At 31.4% G+C, this 23674-nt stretch overlaps 1 long non-coding RNA gene across 1 annotated transcript; it reads left to right on the plus strand.

Moving 5' to 3' along the window:
- The first annotated feature begins 422 nt into the window (after positions 1 to 422).
- Positions 423 to 7662, plus strand: LOC143049012 (uncharacterized). Its single transcript, XR_012969994.1, has 3 exons — positions 423 to 466; positions 3429 to 3548; positions 7031 to 7662. It is a non-coding gene; the product is annotated as an uncharacterized LOC143049012 (long non-coding RNA).
- Positions 7663 to 23674: the final 16012 nt, after the last annotated feature.

A 23674-nucleotide genomic window follows, 5' to 3' on the forward strand; every position in this document is an offset into this window, starting at 1 on the left:
AAAATGTTTTAGAATAAACACATCAAAGTCTGTTAAGAAGAGGGGGAACATTGCAAATAACTGTTTTCGTACACTATTGAAAATAAATTTATAACTCATTTTTCTATGTGACAAAACATTACTACACCTCTTAATTGTATTTCCAATCGGAACACGGAGCGAACTTTCGCATTTTTCGTAATCAATGCTAAACATATGCATGCAAATATAACATGTACGATGATTAATCGTTTTGTATCTTTAAGTTCTGTTTTCATCCACAAATCTACATTCATTCTGATGTAATTATTCCATAATGAATTGTATAGGAAAATGTTTGGCTTGCTAAGGTGAGAATTATCTATATGTTAATATTTACTTGAAACCAAGGTGGTAGGTTTTTAACTAGATAACCTAAATTTTAATTTAAGCACAACAGATACATAACTTTCAATCATAACTATATTATATACCAGAAGATATGACGGTAAATAAACTTTAATATCATTTTTTTTTACAAATATGTCAAATATTTTTGCAGTTATTTAATTGTTTTTTTTTTATAAATCGATACCAACTTAGTTGTATCGTGTCAGAACAAAACCACTGGAAAAGTGTTAATGTTTTTTAATGTTTCATTTAAACGAAAGTCTAATAACTATTTTCCGTGGCCACTGATTAGATAACCAGAAATTCTGTCATATTCCATAGTAGAATATACTCACCATTAAATACACTTTTTAAATGTTTTAAATCTAGACTAAGAGTTTCAGTATCAAAGCTTCATCTGTTTATTCGGATACTTCAATTCTGATTCATTGTTATGCTTAACGTCATTAACATGGACATGGACATAAAGGTAAATGGTAATTCTAAATCTAATATTTTTTGGAAATATGACCGTAAAAAGAAAAATCCCAAAAATGAGTGAGACATACAAAGCCTAAGTTTGGTCAAAATATTGATTGATCTTTTTCTATAATGACTAAAATTTAAAAAAAATGACTAACGCATGTGTGCTACTAACTCTATGTTTTACTAAATGTTGACAGTTTGTTTAATAGATTCTTACCAGACAGTTGATGATAAAGTTTAACATTTAATTTTGAACTCCTCTTTTCTTTTGAATATGAATATGAGTTTGTTTATTTTTGTGATTTTTTTTTCAGTTTAAATGCAATTTTCATTTTAAATCCATTGCTTCCTTCTTAAAAAATTCAACATACCCCCTTTTGACTCAAATAGATTTGTTTTAAGCAGACTTATGGGCGACATTTACATCCTATAAATAAATATTGGTTGTCGCTGTCGTTTGAGGCAAACACTTTCAGGGTTCGATCATACATTTCTTTTCTATTAAAGCATACAATTGATACTTCACTTAAACACAATTTATTTTTGCATTTGACAGATATTAACACATTTTTATATTTCATGCTCATGATGTTCATACAACAATTTCATAATTTAGTAGGATACAAATTAAGACGTCATAAATCTGCTTCTTTTGTTTGTTCATTAAACAAATTATTGTACATTAAAATGACAATGGCACAGTTTTTAGCCTTTTAAGCAAGGTTGCTAATGCTTTCGTCTCACCATGATTTTATTCGATATTATTAACAGAAATATGTCTTCTCGAGTTTCACTTTGAATTTGTCATAATTTGCCTTTAAGTTTATTGCTCTTCAACGTTTTATACGTTTTGCATATTCAATATCTTACTTTAAACACTGACAAACTTTTTTGAAGACGTATCACAGTTAATTTTAGTACTTTATTGTGATTATGCATTTTTCATTTATTCTATAACACACATATAATGCTTAACCAGTATAATAAGATGTAAATTATCGCTAATAGTTTGAGCAAATACACGGCCATTACAATTCAGCTTAAACCATCAAAACACTTTAGTATAATGAAAACACTTTTAGATTTTAACGAGAGAAATTTATGTATTACTGAAAAATTATTACACAAGGGTTTTCGATATCACAAACTAGTCAAAACATTTGCTAAATTTTATCATCGGTATAAAGACATTATTCGTAAATATAGCTCAACATGCAGACTTTTAATACGTTCAGGTATTTCACATCCAATTTTTTATGGTAATATTCTTTATAAAGCACAAAGGTGTCAGTATTCACCTCAGAAACTTACAAAACCTTTGAATAGACTTATTAAGAAGGGATATAATTACGATACTGTTGTCAAGTCATTAAAGATTGCATATTTTGGCGTTAATATTGAGTCATTGATAAGGTCTTTGCATCGGAACTAAACACATTTATTCTAAAAACAGTTGTTGGCATGACACGGGTTATGTTCTTCTCATATATGTTATGATGGTATGATACTAAACCCCTAACGGGAAGGATTGTGCCTGATGTGCATATGATGAAATCATAATCTTTCAGTCAGTTTAGTTGAAGTCTGGAGCTGGCATGTCAGTTAACTGCTAGTAGTCTGTTGTTATTTATGTATTATTGTCATTTTGTTTATTTTCTTTGGTTACATCTTCTGACATCAGACTCGGATTTCTCTTGAACTGAATTTTAATGTGCGTATTGTTATGCGTTTACTTTACTACATTGGTTAGAGGTATAGGGGAGGGTTGAGATCTCACAAACATGTTTAACCCCGCCGCATTTTTGCGCCTGTCCCAAGTCAGGAGCCTCTGGCCTTTGTTAGTCTTGTATTATTTTAATTTTAGTTTCTTGTGTACAATTTGGAAATTAGTATGGCGTTCATTATCACTGGACTAGTATATATTTGTTTAGGGGCCAGCTGAAGGACGCCTCCGGGTGCGGGAATTTCTCGCTACATTGAAGACCTGTTGGTGACCCTCTGCTCTTGTTTTTTATTTGGGCGGGTTGTTGTCTCACATTCCCCATTTCCATTCTCAATTTTATGATTTTAAACCAGTGCTTTGACTTTGAATAAAATATAGGAAAGCTATCAATCGAAACTAGAAAACAAATATCTTAGCTTTCATTGATTGCCTAACATTAATTGAACCATATTCGTCTTTAATATCAATAACATAAAAAATTGATTTTACTGTATGTTCATCTTTATACCTTTTTTTTTCATTCCGAAGGTTAAGATAATTTAAATCAGACGAAATATGTAATACAGACATATAGGTATTTGTCTACTAAGGAACATATTTTAGTTGTTGTGTTTGTTTTAATCTTAACATGTTCTGTCCGTATAATGTTTGGGTGGATGACAGGTCCTTATAGTCACTAATAATAAGTAAGGTCTAATAGGATAAAAATTACCTGACCTGTCCCTCAAAATATCCATAAAATGCCTAAAATTATGGTATTTTAATGTATAAACGAATAAAAAGGTATAACCTACGGACTTTACAATATTTTAAACAGAGTAAAAAGGCGTTCTATTAATGTTTGCGATTATGAAAATATCTTTTTTTTCAGACTGTTGAAAGATACAATGGTGTTATGTTAAGAAGAAAAAACAATTTAATAAAGAAGTACGACAGATACGCGATCCGTCTACTCAAGACTCCTCAGTACTTGAATAAAAACAATTGAAAGGTAAAATTCCTTGCAACTTTTTCTGATTGGAAAACACAGAAATACGAAATATTGATCGAATTGTGAACAATGAAATATTCTTTTTTTTAAACGGAGAGCAATATTTTTACACAATGCTTTTATTAAACAGTTTGATTTATAATAACTAAGTTGTTTGGAAGGAATTTATGTTTGAGGGAAATCATTCATTATCATGAAAAGATATTTTTTTTATAATTTAATATGGAACAAAAAGTAATTTTATCTTTGCTAAAAAATCATAGAGATATTTGTAAACTATGATATTGGAGGATTAATTTTTTATAAAACTGTAAGATTTGTGAGAGCCGTGGTGTAGTGGTTAACGCATCGGACTTCAAACACAAAGGTTCCTGGTGAGGAAACTGGGCTGGTGATATCCTCAAGGGTATCACCAGCCCAGTAATTAGCACTTCGGTGTCGACATGAATATCAATTATATGGTAATTTTTATAGATTTCCTGTTACAAAACTTTGAATTTTTCTAAAAACTAAGGATTTTTTTTATCCCAGGAATGGATTATCCTAGCCGTATTTGGCACAACATTTTGGAATTTGGGGTCCTTAATGCTCTTTTACTTTGTACTTGTTTGGCTATATAACTATTTTGATCTGAGCGTCACTGATGAGTCTTATGTAGACGAAACGCGCGTCTTGCGTACTAAATTATAATCCTTGTACTTTTGATAACTATAAGGAACTGAATATTTGGCTCTCCCTCGACCGCATTTGCGTGTATTGTCTTAAGAAACGACGATAGTCCATCGGAAAGGGACGATAAATGGCTGACCAGTGTTAAGAGAGAACAATATGTCATATGTCTTGCACGTAAAAGATATTCTTGTTGATCCTTAAAAGAGCATGCTAATGCCAGGATTAATATAACTTGTAACAACTTGTTTCCCAACTCACTATAACTAAATATGTTGAAACTAAAACTCAAGATTTAAAATAGGTGAATTTCAGAATTGTGCCAATTAAAGAAAGATGCTTCTTCATGCGCAATTCGAAAAGTATAGCAAACCGTAAGTAACATCAAAATAAGAAATAAGAAATATGTATGATCCGTTCATCCTATTTTGACTCTTTACAATTCAAGAGTCTATCCTAAATTGATGTAAATTATATGGCCTTCCAAATACCGTTTCGATTCCTAACAACACTGAAGAGACATTAATGGTCGAAATCCGGATCTGAATTTGCACTTCATGTGTGTTGTTTAACATCTTTGCCGCAAGTTTATTGTTTTCTGTTTAGAATTCAATTAGTATTCAGATCCATTTTGTTACATCTAGTGATCAATTTTATTTGTCAATCGCCAATGGCAGTCAGACGGGTTTAATAACATCATTTATTCGACCTGTTAGTCAAATGCGTTTTGTAAAAATATACTTTTTCACTTTTTCGGTCTGATGTGGTATGAATGCAATTAAGACAACTCTCCATCCAAGTCACAATGTGTAAAATATTAACAATTATAGGTCAAAGTACGGCCTTCAACACGGAGCCTTGGCTCACACCGAACAGCAAGATATAAAAGGCCACAATATGCATATGACTAGTGTAAAAAAATTCAAACAGGAAAACCAACGGTCTAATCTATATAAAATACGAGAACACTTAAGAACTGCATCAACAAACGACAACCACTGAAACAAGTTCCTGATGAAAACAGGTGCCAAAAAATGCAATGGGTTTAAATTAATGACCGATATGTTCTATCATTTTTTTTCAAATAAGATATACTTAAACTAAAATATTGTAAAAATTTAAGCGATTTCTGCAATTTTGTTCTTTTTTTATTTCGATATTACCTTTTTTTTCTCCTATTAGTTCAACAGAAAAAAGTACCTTAACAAAAATGCATGCTTCTTTCGAAGGCAGATTATGAGCTCAAATGAACGGTTACACCATATTTTTTATTTAATTTTTCTATTAAGTATAGGATAAAGTTTATTTATAAAAAAAATTGCGAAATCCTATATTTGAATTTTTTTTATGATTTATACCCGCGGGCCCCCTTAAACAGGCGCCAACCTTCACCTCATATACATCCAGGTGCGGAATATTTCTCTGTGTTGAAGACCCATTAGTGGCATATGGTTGTTTAGTTGGTTGTTGTCTCGTTGACATATTCCTCATTTCCATTCTTAAGTTCATATATTGAAATTTTTTTGTTACAATAGAGAAAACAATATAAAAGATATGTTTTTACATATTAATTCAGAATATAATTGAGATACCTGTGGTAACCTCCTGAAGGTAATGCTAAACATTGATTACATTAAGAGTATAACATGTAATATGTTGGATCTTCTTTTTAACATTTTATTCTTCACTGTAACATTCAATTCGTGGAAGATCTGCAATATTTAAAGTTGTCATTGGTGAATATAACCATTCAGGATTATGATCGCATGCTTTATGTGACTATTATACAAGTAAAAGGTTTAGCTAGCTATAAAACCAGGTTTAATTTATCATGTTCTACATAGAATTCGACAATTGTTTTTCAAGTGTTGGAGCTTTTGATTTTGCCATTTGATAAGGAACTTTCCGTTTTAAATTTTCCTGGGAGTTTGGCATTTTCGTTTTTTTTCTAGATGATATAAGGAGTAAATTAATTAATCCAAGTTTATGATTTAGGTTGAAAAAGAATATAAAATTATAAAAAGAGCTAGTTTTTATAAATGACACGATTTTTCCTATTATAAAATTACCGTCACACGTGATGCTCAATTACGGTACCCTTTTATACCTAGAAAAAAAAAGAGAAGACTTGAAATAAATGCTAGATAATATCTAGTATTGCTAAATGAACGAGTCATTCAATATAGGGATATGATAAATTTTAGCCCCATTGGGTAGTTAATCAGTCATTAACAAGACGCATACAGCACATTTGATTTTTTACTGAAGAAAACAGATACTTGTGTATTTTCACATGTATCTTTATTTCAGATTTTAATTACATTTGGTGATGTAGAGGACGTTTAGAAATTTATAAATATTGCTAATTCAAAGTTTCTCAAGAAAGAAAGATCTCCCTATTGATTTCCCTGGCATCTGGGAACTGATGAACTCGTTTGCGTCCCTGTTTCGCTCATGGTTATTATATATCTGGCGAAGAACATTCAAATATGTTAAATTTCCACATAAAATTTCAAAGTCTTTATTCATATATATTTGTTTATTTCATGATTGAGAATGATATAGTTGAGCACAAGTTATAACTGACGTTAAATCTAATAATACTTTTCACAAAATATCCATTGATTTCTGGTAGTAACACACAGGGATTCTTCACCTGACTGTTGCACTAGAGATATATGTTGTGCATAACAATAATAAAAGAAACACATTGCAAAACACAGAAAATCTAAAGAAACCTTGATGTACTTGTCAACGATCTTGCTGCATTACTTACTAGTTGATGCTAACCTTTTCTTTTTCTTTCTGTCTAGCAAGAAACAAAAAAAGAAGACGTGTTACAATATACAGCTTCTCATGAAGCCATTCAGAAGATTTTACAAGGTATAAGCGAAAATCCTTTGGCTCGGAAAGCTTTACAACATCTTCGTACTGAAATCTACACCATAGTTAAAGATGATTCCACCCCATATAAGTGTAGTATCTATATTCAAGATTTGGCATTCTCTTATAGTATTGGAACAGGAGGAAACGAATTAGTTATCAATGTAATGGAGCACGGGGCAGAGTATCAATGGGTGTACAATAAAAGAGGATGGTTTAGTTGGTATTCACCTTCAAATCAGAGTAGCAAGAAACTAGCAATTAAATTCAGGGAAGATGAAACCACCAATGCAAAAAGTACATGTGCATGTTCATGTACATGTAAGTGTACAAAGAAGAAGGAATAACGTTTATGATTTTATCGGTCAACTATCTAATGTATTGTTTTTTTTTTATATACGAGGAATTTCGGAGAATGGTTTTAACTGTAATTATAAATAACTATGTCAATTTGCTGTGCAAATTGTTTTTTTTCAATGCAAATGTCATTTTTTATATAAAAAATAGTGTTATTATCTAACAGTTCTTATCATATAAATCATCAATAAAATTAAAATGCAAATATGCTTACTTCTAAATTATACTGTCTTATGGTTAGACAACACATTACCTATCTGTTTTATTGTATTTGTGATGCTGGAAAGAAGATGAAAAAAGTAAATAAAATAGTGTGTAAAAGACGGATGTGGACGATAATTCTGAATTGTGCAACCTTCAGTGTTTTTTGGTCGATGGTGATATCAAACATGTCTGTAGAAAAAGGGTGTACATTCTGAAGTGTCTGGTTTTTTTTTATACAATCATAAATATGCAAATGAAATCAAATTTGGATAATTTCAAACAAACACAAATGTTGGCAGTGTTGAAAGGATCTTGTACAAATACAAGAAAATTGGATAAAAGTCATATAATAAATAATTGTTGACTTTTAATTTCAATTGAAACAATGATTCATATCTGTGAGGTTGATAAATCCTTGTATCAACCTCATCAAAAGTCAATAGATATACAATAACAAACGTTAATATCAAACAATAAAACTACTCATTTATATTTTTATATTTACTTAAATATATCAGCTTATCTCAATTAAATTTTCTCATATAAAAAAATATTTTAAGAAACCTGCAAACAAGATTCAGAAATCTCAGAGATACTTTGATGAATATTAAAGCACTTCTCCCAAATTGTCTCCTTATTGCATAAACAAATTTCCAATCATAATAATAACAATAGAAGGATACAAACTAAATATGGTCATGGCCTTGAACACATTTTAATGTTGTTAATTCAAATACCTTCAATAAAACAGACCTTATTATCTCTATCAATTATGGCTTGACATTTACGAAACATTTCACTCACACAAATCAAATACAAATACACAAAAGAATGGAGTCTCCTAATCGCTGCTGCCAAATTTTTCGAAAACATGATATGTGGCAAAATATTGTAGGTGTGTTGTTGCAAAGGAGAGGGTACAACAGTGTTCCGGGGATAACAATGTTAAGTGCTTGGTTAAGCATATTTATTTCTATAAGCATGATATAAGCATGTTGATATCCACATGTTGATCTTCCCGTTTGAATGGTTTTACACTAGTAATTTTGGAGCCCTTTATAGGTTGCTGTTCGGTGTGAGCCAAGGCTCTGTGTGGAAGACCGTACCTTGACCTTTAATGGTTTACTTTTATAAATCGTTACTTGCATGGATAGTTGTCTCATTGACACTCATACCTCATCTTCCAATATCTACTTACGACACAACTAAACAAGTTGCAAAAAAAAACAAAAAAACTTATTGATATAAGATATTTGATGCCTTTCCACCCGAACCAACTTTACGTAAGATTTTAATCAGGATTAAATCTAATAGAAACACACGTGACAAAGAGGATAGCTCATTTCACACTAAATTCATCAATAGTGTTTATGGAACTTCTTTTTATGGCATAAGTAGATAGTAAGCACCTTCCATTCAAATACAAATCACTTCGAGATGTCATATAAGATCTTACTTCGCGCTGATGCCAAAATTTTATAAATCCTATATTTATTTATAGATATAAGGGATAACATCTTTTTTTGCTTTCACGATTTTCACTTCCAGTGATATATGTTACTTTACTTACACCGTTTCGAAATGAATATATGCATATATGATATAAGTGCACAGAAAGCTACCTCTGCTTTGGAAAAGTTTTCTTTCGATTGACTTGTTGTGCAGTCATGTATCTGCAGCCTAGTAATAATAGTTAAAGAGAATTATCATCGTACAGCTTATTTAATTTACAAAACGGAACACTCCAATTTATTAATCAACGTACTTAACAAGCAAAATTTTTATGTTTCGACATGTCGCAATTAATAATTAAGTTAAAACATTATGACTATAACGTTAATCGTTTCTGAAGACAAGTGATATAAAGCACAAATACAATTTGAACATGACCCTAAACTCTGACCTACAACTAATTCCTTCTTTATGATTATGGATTCATATATATATATATATATACAACTCGTCTAAACATCATCCCAACAATGTTAGATCTGTAAATTTGCTTTCGCAAATTTTTGGTTCTTCCCTCGCCGGGATTCGAACCCATGCTACTGTGATATCGTGACACCAAATCGCCTGCACTATAGCCGTCCCGCTAGACCACACGACCACCTGGGCTCTCACAAAAAGAGCTTTCGCTGGCCGTATGTTACATTTCCTCGTCAGTTTTAATCTAGCGGCGAACTACAGTACATGATATATAAGGCATGAAGATGTTATTGTTACAGATCAGCTTAATTATCTATAGCAAAGGATCCTACAAATTAATGTAATATACAGTCACAGAAAATAATTATATTTATAAGTACGTCTGAGTCAGTGACAACTCTACAACAGATGTATCCATCGGATCGCCATCAATGATGGTGATACATGACTTTGTACATAATGTATATACAACTCGTCTAAACATCAACCCAACAATGTTAGATCTGTAAATTTGCTTTCGCAAATTTTTGGTTCTTCCCTCGCCGGGATTCGAACCCATGCTACTGTGATATCGTGACACCAAATCGCCTGCACTGCAGCCGTCCCGCTAGACCACACGACCACCTGGGCTCTACCAAAATAGTCTAGCGGGACGGCTGTAGTGCAGGCGATTTGGTGTCACGATATCACAGTAGCATGGGTTCGAATCCCGGCGAGGGAAAAATTTGCGAAAGCAGATTTACAGATCTAACATTATTGGGTTGATGTTTAGACGAGTTGTATATACATTATATACACAGCCATGTATCACAATCATTAATGGCGATCCGATGGATACATATGTTGTAGAGTTGTCACTGACTCAGACGTACTTATAAATATAATTATTTTCTGTGACTGTATATTACATTAATTTGTAGGATCCTTTCGCTTGCACACATAGGTCTAAAAGTTGTTCAATTACAAGCACAGAAAAATAATAATGCAAACAATAAAACTTCCCGATTTAAAATTGAGATAAATCGGACAATATGTTTTAATGTTTTTACTGTTAAAAGAACAGTAAAAACATTAAAACATATTGTCCGATTTATCTCAATTTTAAATCGGGAAGTTTTATTGTTTGCATTATTATTTTTCTGTGCTTGTAATTGAACAACTTTTAGACCTATGTGTGCAAGCGAAATGTCCGATAAATTATGTCATTTCGCCCCAACTTTTACGTTTGCATCTGGACGACGTTTATAGCGAAAACGTTCACCTTTTTAGAGTGACATGCGGTACTTCAAACAAAAATCGCTTTTATCTTTTAAAATTTTATTACTGTAAAAGACTGGTTTCTAAAAGAAAAACTTTCACACAATCGAATGAACTAGGTATAAGATACGGAAAGATAAGTGAACATAACATTTTGTTCGTAATCCTGTAAAAATATAAAATTTAAGGTAGTTAGTGGTTGATTAGAAGCTTTATACCTACCTAAAAATCTTAATGAGCTAAAAAACTTTACTTTTAGTTATCTCTGGTGTACTTCTGATTGCTTGGCTTGAAGCGAGAACAGACGAAATATGTCTAGTGCTGCTAAAAAACGGCCGTCTTTCCCGAACGTCGCGAAAAAAACTCTTTTGTAAACGTAAATAAAGGTGAAAAAATATTTTATTTCATGCACATATATTACAGTTTGAAACAAAATAGAATCTTTGCTTCCTAAATATCTACTTTTATTCACATGTTCTGCCTCCAAAACATTAATTCGGCAGTTTAAAGAAAGTTCATTTTTTCATTTTTTGTCCAGTGGCAGATATAACGTCTTTGACGTCGCAATCCCACAGAGTCCCTAATAAATGTAAAAAAAAAAAAAAAAAAAAAAAAAAAAAAAAAACAGGTAGCCTATGTTCTCTCTAAATAGAACTGCAAAAACATTAAGACTTGTATGTTCTCTCTAAATATGCATGACATACTTGCAACTGGACAATACGCGATCATCAGTTTAAAGTTTAGTTTAAAGTTAATGTGTACAGTACAACTGTAAAAACATTAAAACTTGCAAAACTATTGTGCGCTCTAAATATGCATAAAGTACTTGCAACTGGACAATACGTAATCAACATTCTAAAGTTTATTTATACACTACAAAATAAATTTGCATTTAAAACCGGCGTTGATCACATAACAGTAATATTCATAAAAAAAAGAATCTATAAAACTGATGCATGAAATATTTGGCACTGGACGTTATGTTTCTTATCGTTTGTCTTTAGTGATGGTGGAAACCTAAAATTTATTAAAAACCCGGATAACAAGTTTATAATTTGATCGGCTTTTGAAATAAACACAAACTATTGACAAAAGTAAAAAAAAATACTGTTAAAACCCCGCCATGCAATATTCGGATAAATATAAAAGGCATCATCGGAGTTTATAAGTACAAAATAATTAACAAAGTTAACGATTAATTCAACTCCAGAACTATGTGTATGTTCGCTCTAAACGAATATGAAATACTTGCAACTGGACAATAAACAACTGCAGTCAAAGTTACTTAATAATAACAGATTAATTTTGCAATTATTATAATCATTAAAAACTTACATCGAACTAACTTAATCTGATAAATGACATCTTCATCACGTGTCTCCCATCATAGAATTGCCGTAAACGTTATCAGCGATTTTATTTAAGAGATACATGTAAAAGCGCTAAAAGACGTGTAACGTTTTGGCGTTAAATATTGGACACGTTTTGGCGAATAACAATTATCGGACACGTTTGGGGGTTATAAAATCGGACACGTTTGGGGAATATTGGATATTACGGACACGTTTCGGGAGAATAGACACGTTTGGGGAATCGGACACGTTTGGAGGGAAGGACACGTTTGGGAGTGTATATATATATATATAGGTTTGAACGTAGTTTTCGATTTAGACTCATTTATATTTTTTCGTTTGGGCTTGTACCATATTTTCCCTCCGGTTTATATGATCCGTTCATCCTATATTGACTCTTAAAATTCAAGAGTCTATCTAAAAATGAGTGTACTTTTTGTATGGCCTTCCAAATACCGTTTCGATCCCTAACATCACTGAAAAGACATTTATTGTCGAAATCCGTATCTGGTGTACTGAAAAAATATTGACACCGTATGATTGTGGCATAACATCGTGGCCACAAGTTAAATTGTTTTCTGTTTAGTATTAAATTTATATTACGATCCATTTTGTTACATCTTGTGATCAATTTTATTTGGCAATCGCCAATGGCAGTCAGCAGGGTTTAAGAACATCAGTTGTTCGACCTGTTAGTCAAATGCGTTTTGTTTAAATATACTTTTTCACTTTTTTGGTCTTTTGAAAAATGTTGTTTGTGCTGTTATTAGACCCTTCTACAACGAAATTTGTTTTACATGCACACGTATAAAAATTGCGGTTTTTTTCCAACGCAATCATAGGTTTGAACGTAGTTTTCAATTTAGACTCGTATATATATATATATATACCTTTGGTCTCTATTAATTTAACAATCTTATAACAGCTCAACCTACTGAATAAAAAAACCCATGTGGTTTCAAAAGAGGGACGAAAGATACCAAAGGGACAGTCAAACTCATAAATCTAAAACAAACTGACAACGCCATGGCTAAAAATGAAAAAGACAAACAGAAAAACAATAGTACACATGACACAACATAGAAAACTAAAGAATAAACAACACGAACCCCACCAAAAACTAGGAGTGATCTCAGGTGCTCCGGAAGGGTAAGCAGATCCTGCTCCACATGTGGCACCCGTCGTGTTGCTAATGTGATTACAAATCCGGTAAATAGTCTAATTAAGAAATAATTCATGGAAGCCATAGATTTGTTGAAAATTTACACATGGCCTGGGCCGTGATATTCGAATTTTATCCTGAGCGTTAGCGAGGGATAAAATTAACGAATATCACGGCCCAGGCCATGTGTAAATTTACAACAAATCTATGGCTTCCATGAATTATTTCGATTCTAATAGGACAAATAAGTCCATTCAAATACCGAAGCGAGGGTGGGTATGCGTGTGTGTAGCTGTTCTTTTTTACTCCTTGTTGGATAAAGCTCAAATATTTTCATAAATCTGTAGCTTGCATTGATTATTTCGTTAATAACCGCTAGAAAAAATATGTTTAATTCTCAAACCCAATATTCCCGATTTTTAATTTACATGTTTTCTCGTAAACTACCGTCAAATCCAAAATTGACATTTCGTAAAAGGAAGGAGCTGCCATGTTGACTCGCTGAAATCAAATGCAATAGAATAGAAAATAAAACCTCAGAATTCCATTTTAATACAATATTATACGAACTTCGATGGTTACAAAAAAGTTTATTATTTTTGTGACATTGACTAAATATTGTTTTTTTTATACTGCAACTCAGTAAATTAGTAAATTGATAGCTTTTTTAATATCGTAACATAAATATCAAGCTTATTTTCATCCCTCAATGACCCCCTGATTGTAGAGAAAGTGTTCCATGATGAAATTGACATTGCACAAAATATAGCTGTGTTACAATTTCGGAAATAAACAAAACTAGTTGCAATATATTAATTCTTTTTATTATGCATCCGAATAAGAATAAAAGTTCTTTTGTCTTTTATTTTATTACAATTTATAATACAATAAAATTGGCAAAGCTTTTGCAAAGTAGGTTCAAATACATGTGGATTTACGTGGGAGGTAAATGGTAACATTCATTATTATGTATATCTCTGAGTCTGCGCTAAGTATAGATATATCGAGTTTTTTCACACAGTGTTGTTTACAAAGCGAAAGAAGGACGTCATATTAGAATTCGGTAGGTCACATTCATGAAAGGGAAGGGGATTGTAGTTACGACGTAAGGAACATATCCGATATCATTTGTGAGACGGTTATTCCATAACGGTCAACCAACTCGTGATGGCGTCCGTAAAATTTACGAAGGGATGATTCAACTTCAATATATGTTTGCCTGAAATAAAAGATAACTTTTTTCGGTTTTACAGTATACATTTTTGATATAATATGATAGCTTTTCTTTCACTGATTTTGAAAATAATAATTTGTCTGGTCTTTTCTTTGAAATTATGGGCGATAATTTTCTACTTACTTAATTTGAAGTAAATCACTTCCGGTCCCATATCATAGATTAATGTATGCCGATTAAAAATATATGGTTAAAAAGGTAGGGAAAATGCATTTCCGGTTTACATTTGTCAAGGTAGTTAGTGTTAGATAGATTGTTTCATCTGACTGAAAGACACCGATTTAATATTTTTGTAAAATCACTTGACCTATTATTTTCATTATCTGCATTTAGGTTCATCATTTCTATAATGTCAAAATGAATTTGTCTGCTTAAAGTTGTACATATTTATTCATGATACCATGTTAGTTTTATGGAAACGAATTTGTTGATCAATACGATGTGCCGGTGTCTAAACGAAGATATGCAAGTAAACATTGATAAAACAAACAAAAATCAAAGCTTAAACAAATCTTAAACAAAGTACAGTTACCATTTTATAGTGCACAAAAAACGCAAAAAAACACACATTTTTCTTTAAATTTGCACTATATAATGGTAACTGTTCTTTGTTTAAGCTTTTCCTTTTTTTTTTTGAATTTCATATTTCTTTTGGCTCTTCTATCCAAAATTTAATCGGAGAAAGATGAATTGTGCCAAGTACTTTTTAACACTTTTTTTAATCTCTCTACTATGAGGGTGGTAAAGGGTTATTTTCGTGCAACGTGATCGCCGTTTTTTATTTCACGTTCAACGTGTTTTTACTTTTTTTATTTGACGTTCAGTCGTGCAAGACGGGTGCCTCGTTCAACGTGTTCTGCTTATTTAATTTAACGTGCATCGTGATTTTCAAAGACTTATTTTGCGTGCTCGGTATTTTCAAATAAAATTCAAACACTTGGCAGGGATCGTCAAGAAATACTTTTTTAAAAGCCGAAAACCAATTAAATCATAAATGTGTATACTAAATCGGGAATATCAAGTAAAACAAAGAGTTAATATATACAAAAAGACAGTGATTCAGTCACAAAAGGTTCACATAAAAGTATTTATTTTTCGTGCAACGTTCATTACAGAAATTATTTCACGTTCAACGTGAAATTATGTCTTATTTCAAGTTTTTTCCGTGCAAGCACCCACCCCCCTTTACCACCCTCTACTATGAGAGTTTTTTTTAATTTGAATGACCACTTATTTGTATTGTGAACACGTGAGTTCTTTAATAATCCTGAAGCTAATACTGACAAGCCGGGAAGCTGTTTTCAATTTTTACAGTGTTTTATATTATTTTGATTTAGATTTATCAATGTTTACTTGCATATCTTCGTTCCTTACCACATTGTACTTTTCACGTCTAACAAATCTCAACAAAAATACCATAGTTTTGAACGACAGACGAGCGTTTCGTCTACAAATGAAACATCATTTAAACTAAAAAAAGTTAAGGCCAAATGAAATATGAAGATTAATAGAACTGAAGGCCATTAAATTCCGAAAGGTATTTACAAGCTTAAGTTTTTACCAAAAGTTAAGGTTATAAGACGAAAAAATAAAACAATGACTACACATTTCACTTGTTTGCTTTTGCAAACGGAATATTGGTAAATTATGTCCACTGTAGAACATACAATTAACTTCAGAATATAATTAAGACATTATTCATGCTGATCAAAATTGTGCTTCTACTATCGACAAACTGATGAAAAGACCTTAGCATGAGTTTTTGAAGTATTCAACTAAATACAAGAATTTCGAAAACCTAAACATGTAATTTTGTAGATTTAATATACTGTCAGACAGAGTTTTCCCAATTATGTTGATTACCAATAGATCATGTTTTTTTTATCACTATTTACGTCTGGCGTACAAAATTTGATCCTGGAATGTATAATTTATACATGTACATAATATTTTCGTTCTAAATCTTCTTTTAACGTTTCGGGAATAGGTTCACATTTACAATGCTATGTCAATTATTCTGATACACGATTTTCAATTTGATATTTGTTTACTTTGTGTATCAGACCCATTCAAATTATTACTTTATTTAGAAGCAACATTACTTTTGGCGACTTTTAAATATCATGAACGGAAGGAAACTTTAAAAGAGAGGCGAAAAGAACGAAAGGTACTTTCAAGTCAAAAATAAACAACTCCGAGACTAAAAAAGAGAAAAAAAACAATGGTACTGCAAACACAACATAGAAAACTAAAGACTGTGCAACACGAACCCCTTAAAAACTGGGGATGAAATTCTGGTGCTCCGGAAGGGTCAGCAAATTCTAAATTAAATTTGATGCTGGTATTGATATTATACACAATATATATTTAATAGTCTTATACATTTGTAAGTTTTGGTTGTCACGTAGAACGAGATTGCTCAGATAACTGATAGCCACGTACGCACAGAGTCATTTAAAAGACATTCATACGCGAAAGCAATCACAGGCTAGTTGTTATATGTAGTTATCGGATATCAGACCACATTCCATATGAACTGTTGAATATGTTTTGTAGAAGCAATGCACAAGAATTTGATCCCACTATCGTTCTCTTTGAAAGTATCTTGTTTCATATTGTTATTCAACATATAATGAAAGTCACTAGGCTTAACAAATATATGACGTTTGGTTTTGAGTTCACAGCCAAATTCAATACATACTAGTTATACACACAAAGAAAAACAATTTACCCCCAATTTTGAAAAATATACAAAAATAAGATAATTAGTCGATCCGGGAACGAATATCTTAATCGAAACGTTTCACAATCATATAACTTTTGGTCATTTTTTATTTTCAAAAACCAAAGCATATTTTGTGTTTAATTGGTATTTAATTTGTAGATTCATCAACTATATTTCATGAATCATGCTAGTTAATTCATGTACTAGGATATTATGTTACTAATTGAAGGGCATTCGGTTTATCAGCGGCTCCACCTTTGCCATATTCTCCAAAGTAAAAATCCAGCTGGACAACTTATTAGTAACGATGCAATTCCAATCAAATCGAAACATGAATAACCAAATAGATTTAATTTTGATAGATATGTTTTCTTCTCTAATTTGGAACACTTAACTTTAGGGTTTCCGTTTTCTGAGTTTATAACAAAGGAATTTCTGCCATCTCCACTGACAAGGACCAACGTTTTCATCGAATCGTAGATATAAACCTTCGCATTTTTGAATATGTTCTTGTCATACTCATCAGTATAAAGACGATCTATTGCAGCCTGTAAAAGTATTCGCATTGATTCGTTTTTAGAGGTTCCTTCATTTCCACATTTTCGTATAATACACTTTCCCAGAAATGTCTTAGTTATTTCTTTGCAATGAATTTGTTCAGGTTTGTTTTCAATGGCTGTTATGGTAATTAGAGGATCATTTATATCCGTCAAGTCAATGTTGATCTGGTGATTCCCGTGGCCACTGATGATTTTCCATTTTTGGTTATTTGGTCCTAGCACGCTAATTGACGCATTATTTACTTCAAACCTCGCTCTTTCTGCAGAAACGAAAGGAATAATGTGCTTATTTATGACGTCTTTCACCGAAACTGGAAACTTTGTCATCAAATCGCGCAGATGTCTTTCAGTTAGTGACGGTATCGTCCACATCTTTGTCTCATTAGCATTTTCTAGTTCAGAAAAACTCAACCCAGAACCTAAATCTAATGAATTTTCTGAATTGAAATCCATCTTATTGCAAACCCTAGAAAGAATTAATAAAAATAATATGTTGCCATTAGAATATAGGATGTCAAATTTTAAGTTAGAAGAAAATATAAATAATCGTAACTAGAAAATACAATACCTGTATCTTGGGATTGCACAAGGTCATATATTTTTTTCTGTCTGTGTACCACATCTTTACACTAAATCCAATAGATGTTGGATGTGTACTGATTATTAATTTAGTCTTAGATGCATGCTTTTTTGTTAGTTGTGATTGGCTTCGAACTAGCTGTCAGTAACTTAGAATTTTTATTGTTTGGATGTACAACTATAAGTACCCGGCCACGTCCACTCTGTGTTTTTGTTAGATGCAGTTCCATTTGTATTCATCAGATGAGATTTTTCGAATGATTTTAATAGTAAGTTTTTATGTTGTACTGTTACACTACTGTTCCAGATTAGGAAAGGGATGGGATCTCGCTAACATGTTTAACCACATCATATCCTGTATGCATTTGCCTGTCAAGATTCATGAGTCTATAAATCAGTGGGTGTCGTTTGTTGCTGTGTTTGTTTTTCTTCAGTTTTTGAACATTAATTAGGCCGTTAATTTTCTCGTTTGAATTGTTTTATATTTGTAATTTCGGGGTCTTTTATTGCTGACTACGCGGTATTGGCTTTGTACATTGATGAAGGCCACATGGTGACCTTTAGTTGTTGTTATTTTCTGAGTCGTTTGGGATCTTGTGACGAGTTGACTTATTGCCAAAATACCACATCTTCTTTTGTATACACACTAAAGTGACGATTTAGGTGATTTGAAAATTGAACGAGATATAGTAAGAGAAGATTGGTTATCGGGGCTTTCATGAACGTTTATTTGTCTCCCTTGTATACATCAACATGAATTGTCTATAATGTAGCTAACAAAAGGAATATATTTCTGTTATATTTGTTTTGGTCCATACAAAAGTAGTAATACATATGAAACAGTTCCACACGACGAATACAAGTCGTACAAATCTAAACATATTGTCCGAATTTTATTGCGGTGCCATGTCTTGTCTCGTCTTGTGTGAAAATCCTGTCTTTCAAAGACAAATCTCTGGTTACAGAGTAGAATGAATGGTGTCTTTAGCACCCACTAAAAGTTTATAACAATTTTAAAATCTAAAACAAAAGATAATTTAGATTTTGAATATTCACGCCTTTGACTGAGTGGTTGCCAGCAACCATTTCTTGCAAAGCAAAGCAGAGTTTTCTACTTATGTATTCTTGAAGATGAAGAAAGTCTGTACAGTAATTTTGTGATTTTATTTTAACATTGACAGTTAAAGGCAAGGCAATAACTGTATGTACACACAAATATCGTGATGCATGTATACTTTGGCATTATTTCGATTGAAATTGTCTTGGTAATACAGTATCATTCATATGTTGATATTAATAAATGTATTGTTTACAAAACCTTGATTTGTTCGAAATACTCAGTACGTTCTGCCGTAGGAACAGATTACCTAAGCCTTGGTTGGAATAACCTTTTGGAATATTTTATTCTCAATGATTTTCAAATTCTTATTTTATTTGGCCTTTTGAAGAAAAACGTACAGCTTATAATGACGCAATACATTCGACACCAATATATTAGATAATGATCCATGGACAAGCAACTTTTTTGTACAAAGTTAATTTTTGATATATTTTACCATTCAGTATTCCTTACATTTTAGAAATAAATATGAAGATATTTTATTTATTTACAAAAAAAACCATTGTAATCTTAATCAAACACAACAATTTAGAAATAAAAAGTACCTACACATTGACATAAAGGAAGGCGTTGAACGCTTTCAAAGATGAGAAATTCATACATTTGTTAGATTATTATCGACTTAACTGTTCATTGAAGGTGAAGATTTGATACAGATATGGCGTGATATTAACATACTATATTCCTTTTGGATTTATTTTGAGGATTTTTCAACTAGAGCTTAAATAGGCAATTGCTACAATTTAGACGAACAACTAATATATGATTTGTATTTGTTTGAAATATTTTGAAAACATAGGCAAATAAAATTTCGCTGTAAGTAGTAATTAGTTATCAAAGGTACCAGAATTATAAGTTTGTTTAAAGGTTCGATGAGTTTACACGGAGCACATAGTATGTTCTGGTTGTTACAATTTGTCGATAATTAGGCATTGCACATGGTCATATTTGTTTTTCGTTAATTGTGTTTGGTTACAAATTAAGCAGTTACTTTTCACAATTGAATCATTTAACATTGTTTATGTCGAGGTCTTTTATAGCCGACTATACTGTATGTTTTTTTTTCATTGCTGAAAGCCGTATGGGGTTTCCTATAATTGCTTATATCCAGTTCTATTTGAACTTTATTGGATAGTTGTCTCATAGTAAATTATACCAAAGCTCCTTATTTTTTATATTTTACTAAAAGAACACATTACATAGGATAATTCACCCCCAGTTTTAGGTGGGGTTCGTGTTGTTTAGTCTTTAGATTTCTATGTTGTGTCTTGTGAAGATAGATTACCTTAGCCGTATTTCACATCACTTTTTGGAATTTTGAGTCCTCCATGCTCTTCAATTTTGTACTTCTTTGGCTTGATAACTATTTTGATCTGCGCGTCACTGATTGTCTGTCTTTCATTTTAGCCATGGCATTGTCAGTTTATTTTTTTATCTATGAGTATGAATGTCCCTCTGGTATATTTTACCCCTCTTTCATAACGATTCGTTATAAAGGTTAATATTTATAACTAGAACTAAGAAACAAAGGCTGACATAAGTGTTGAATTTTCGGTAAAATGTTACTTTATATGCTCAAATTTTTTGGAATCAATAATAATTTGCAAAACTAATCAAGTCTTAACAATGAAATCATTTGGGTAATTATTTACAAGGATTCTCGTCCAAGTGCTTTTGGTCAATTTATTTGTTATAACAGTTCAGAAAAGTGTAATAAAGATAAAAAAGATTATGTACATAAACATGTTTTTTAAGAGAACATCATCAGCATAAAACTAAAATTCTATGTGTAATGATCAAATGGTATATGCTGCTATGTTTTTAGTTGTTTCATATTTTTACATTATGATATAAAAAGAAGATGTGGTATGATTGCCAATGAGACAACTATCCACAAAAGACCAAAATGACACAGACATTAACAACTATAGGTCACCGTACGGCCTTCAAGAATGAGCAAAGCCCATACCGCATAGTCAGCTATAAAAGGCCCCAATAAGACAATGTAAAATAATTCAAACGAGAAAACTAACGGCCTTATATATGTAAAAAAAAATGAACGAAAAACAGATATGTAACAACTAAACTCATTAAAAGACCTTTAATAACTTGCTGTTCAATATTGATTATGCTCAATGCTGAAGATTGTAAAGTATCCTCCTTGTCTTTTTAATTAGTCATTTCGATTTTATAGTTATATATGAAAAAGTTGTCATTTTCTACTTGATACATTTTTTTACTTGAGGGGTAGTTAGAAAAAACACTCCAAGTCTTAGTGTTGTGGTTTTTTTTTACCGTCAACCTGAATTTTTTTCTGTCCCAGGGAAATTATACAAAAGATCTCATATAAATCTTCTCAGCCTGCTTATCTAAAACGGAAACCCAGTGAATAGTCGGTATCCTACAATGTCCGTTGCACATCATGTATTATTCACTTATAACAAAATAAATGAAAAGAAAATCAACGTATTTATGATCTGTATAAATTTTAAAGTTAAATAGAAAGTATTCCTATCTAATCATACAATCTTTAAAAAATAATCTTATTTTAGTGCTATCTTTCCTTATGATACACAATAATCTCAACTTTTAATTATATTTTCAACAAGAACACGAAGCAACTGTCTCATTTTCATATTCGATTTTTAATAAATCAATACAAACATTATGTTTAAATGTTGTTTTTTTAAAATTCTTTTTCAGTTTTTTTTCATCCTAAATAATGTAATGCTTACCTGCTATATTGAAATGTTTCCTTGCTGAGTTTAGAATAATAAAGGTATACCTATTTACTACACACCAAGGTGATATGCTTTAACTAAGTAACCTTAAAATTTATTTTAAGAACAACACGTATATAACTTTTGAGCAATACTACATTTTATATCAGAAGATATGACGGCAAGTAAATTTTACCAATATATCTAAATTTTTTAATCTCATTTCATTTTTTTTAATCGATTTAAAATGATATATTTTGTGTCATATTTCTGGAAATAAACGTAAATGTAAATCATAAAATAAGCCTATGATCTACCTTTTGAGAGATGTTCGTTAAGAAGTTACGGCAAGACAGTTTGAAGTTGTTACCTCTGGTTTTTTTATTACTTAAAATGGATCTTATTTTCAAAATAAACAAATAAAGATCAACAATGATTTTTGCTCAATTTAGATATTTTTTTTAATAAACCCTTACCAGTTTTAGTCAATTTTCATGTTTATATATATTAAGATGCATTTTCTATCTAAAATACACATGACACAAACTTTCACTCAAATAGATTTTGTGAGGGAGATTTACATCCTTCCAAATATTTATTTGTCGCCGATGTGATTTCATTTAAAATTGGATTGTTTCTTTTAAATTGTAAGTTACTTCAACAAAACATTTATTTTCAAATGCGAATATCGTGTATAATATAGTTTTTGTATCTGATAACTCTATTCACTTTCAGAGCGATTGAATACAAATCACGCCTTTACATTATGATTATCAACATCATTATTAAAGTGGGGTATATAGTTAATTGGATATATGTTCGATTATGTTTTTGCTTTCTATTTTGGTTTGGATGAAAGAAGAGGATTCTGTTTTAAGAAATCAACATATTACCCCCGTCCCTATTAGAGATATTGATGATGGGCCTTTGAATAAATTGAAAGTCTCTGACACAACTTAATCGTCGTTTGGCTGCTAAAACCCCAAAAAACAATTAAAGCTAAATCTAAACATTAAATCAGAAGTATGCAGATTTCAAATTTACAATAACATTAACAGATTTGAATGACAAAATGTCCGTTTATGAGATCAATACCGATAAATTAGCTTCAGGGATGATGATACCCTCGGAAACCAAAAGCCCACCTGCAAATTAAAGATACCGACCTTATAGCACAAGATGCACACTTCAATGATTTGTGTCTCTCCTGTAATGTTCGAGGTAGATATTTCCCTTCATTTAAAATGTAAAATCACAAAAATACTGAACTCCAAGGAAAATTCAAAAAGGAAAGTCCCTAATCAAATGACAAAATCAAAAGCTCAAACACATCAAACGAATGGATAACAACTGTCATATTCCTGACTAAAAATGA

This window comes from Mytilus galloprovincialis, chromosome 10 (genome assembly GCF_965363235.1).
Source record: "Mytilus galloprovincialis chromosome 10, xbMytGall1.hap1.1, whole genome shotgun sequence".
NCBI classification, from domain to species: domain Eukaryota; kingdom Metazoa; phylum Mollusca; class Bivalvia; order Mytilida; family Mytilidae; genus Mytilus; species Mytilus galloprovincialis.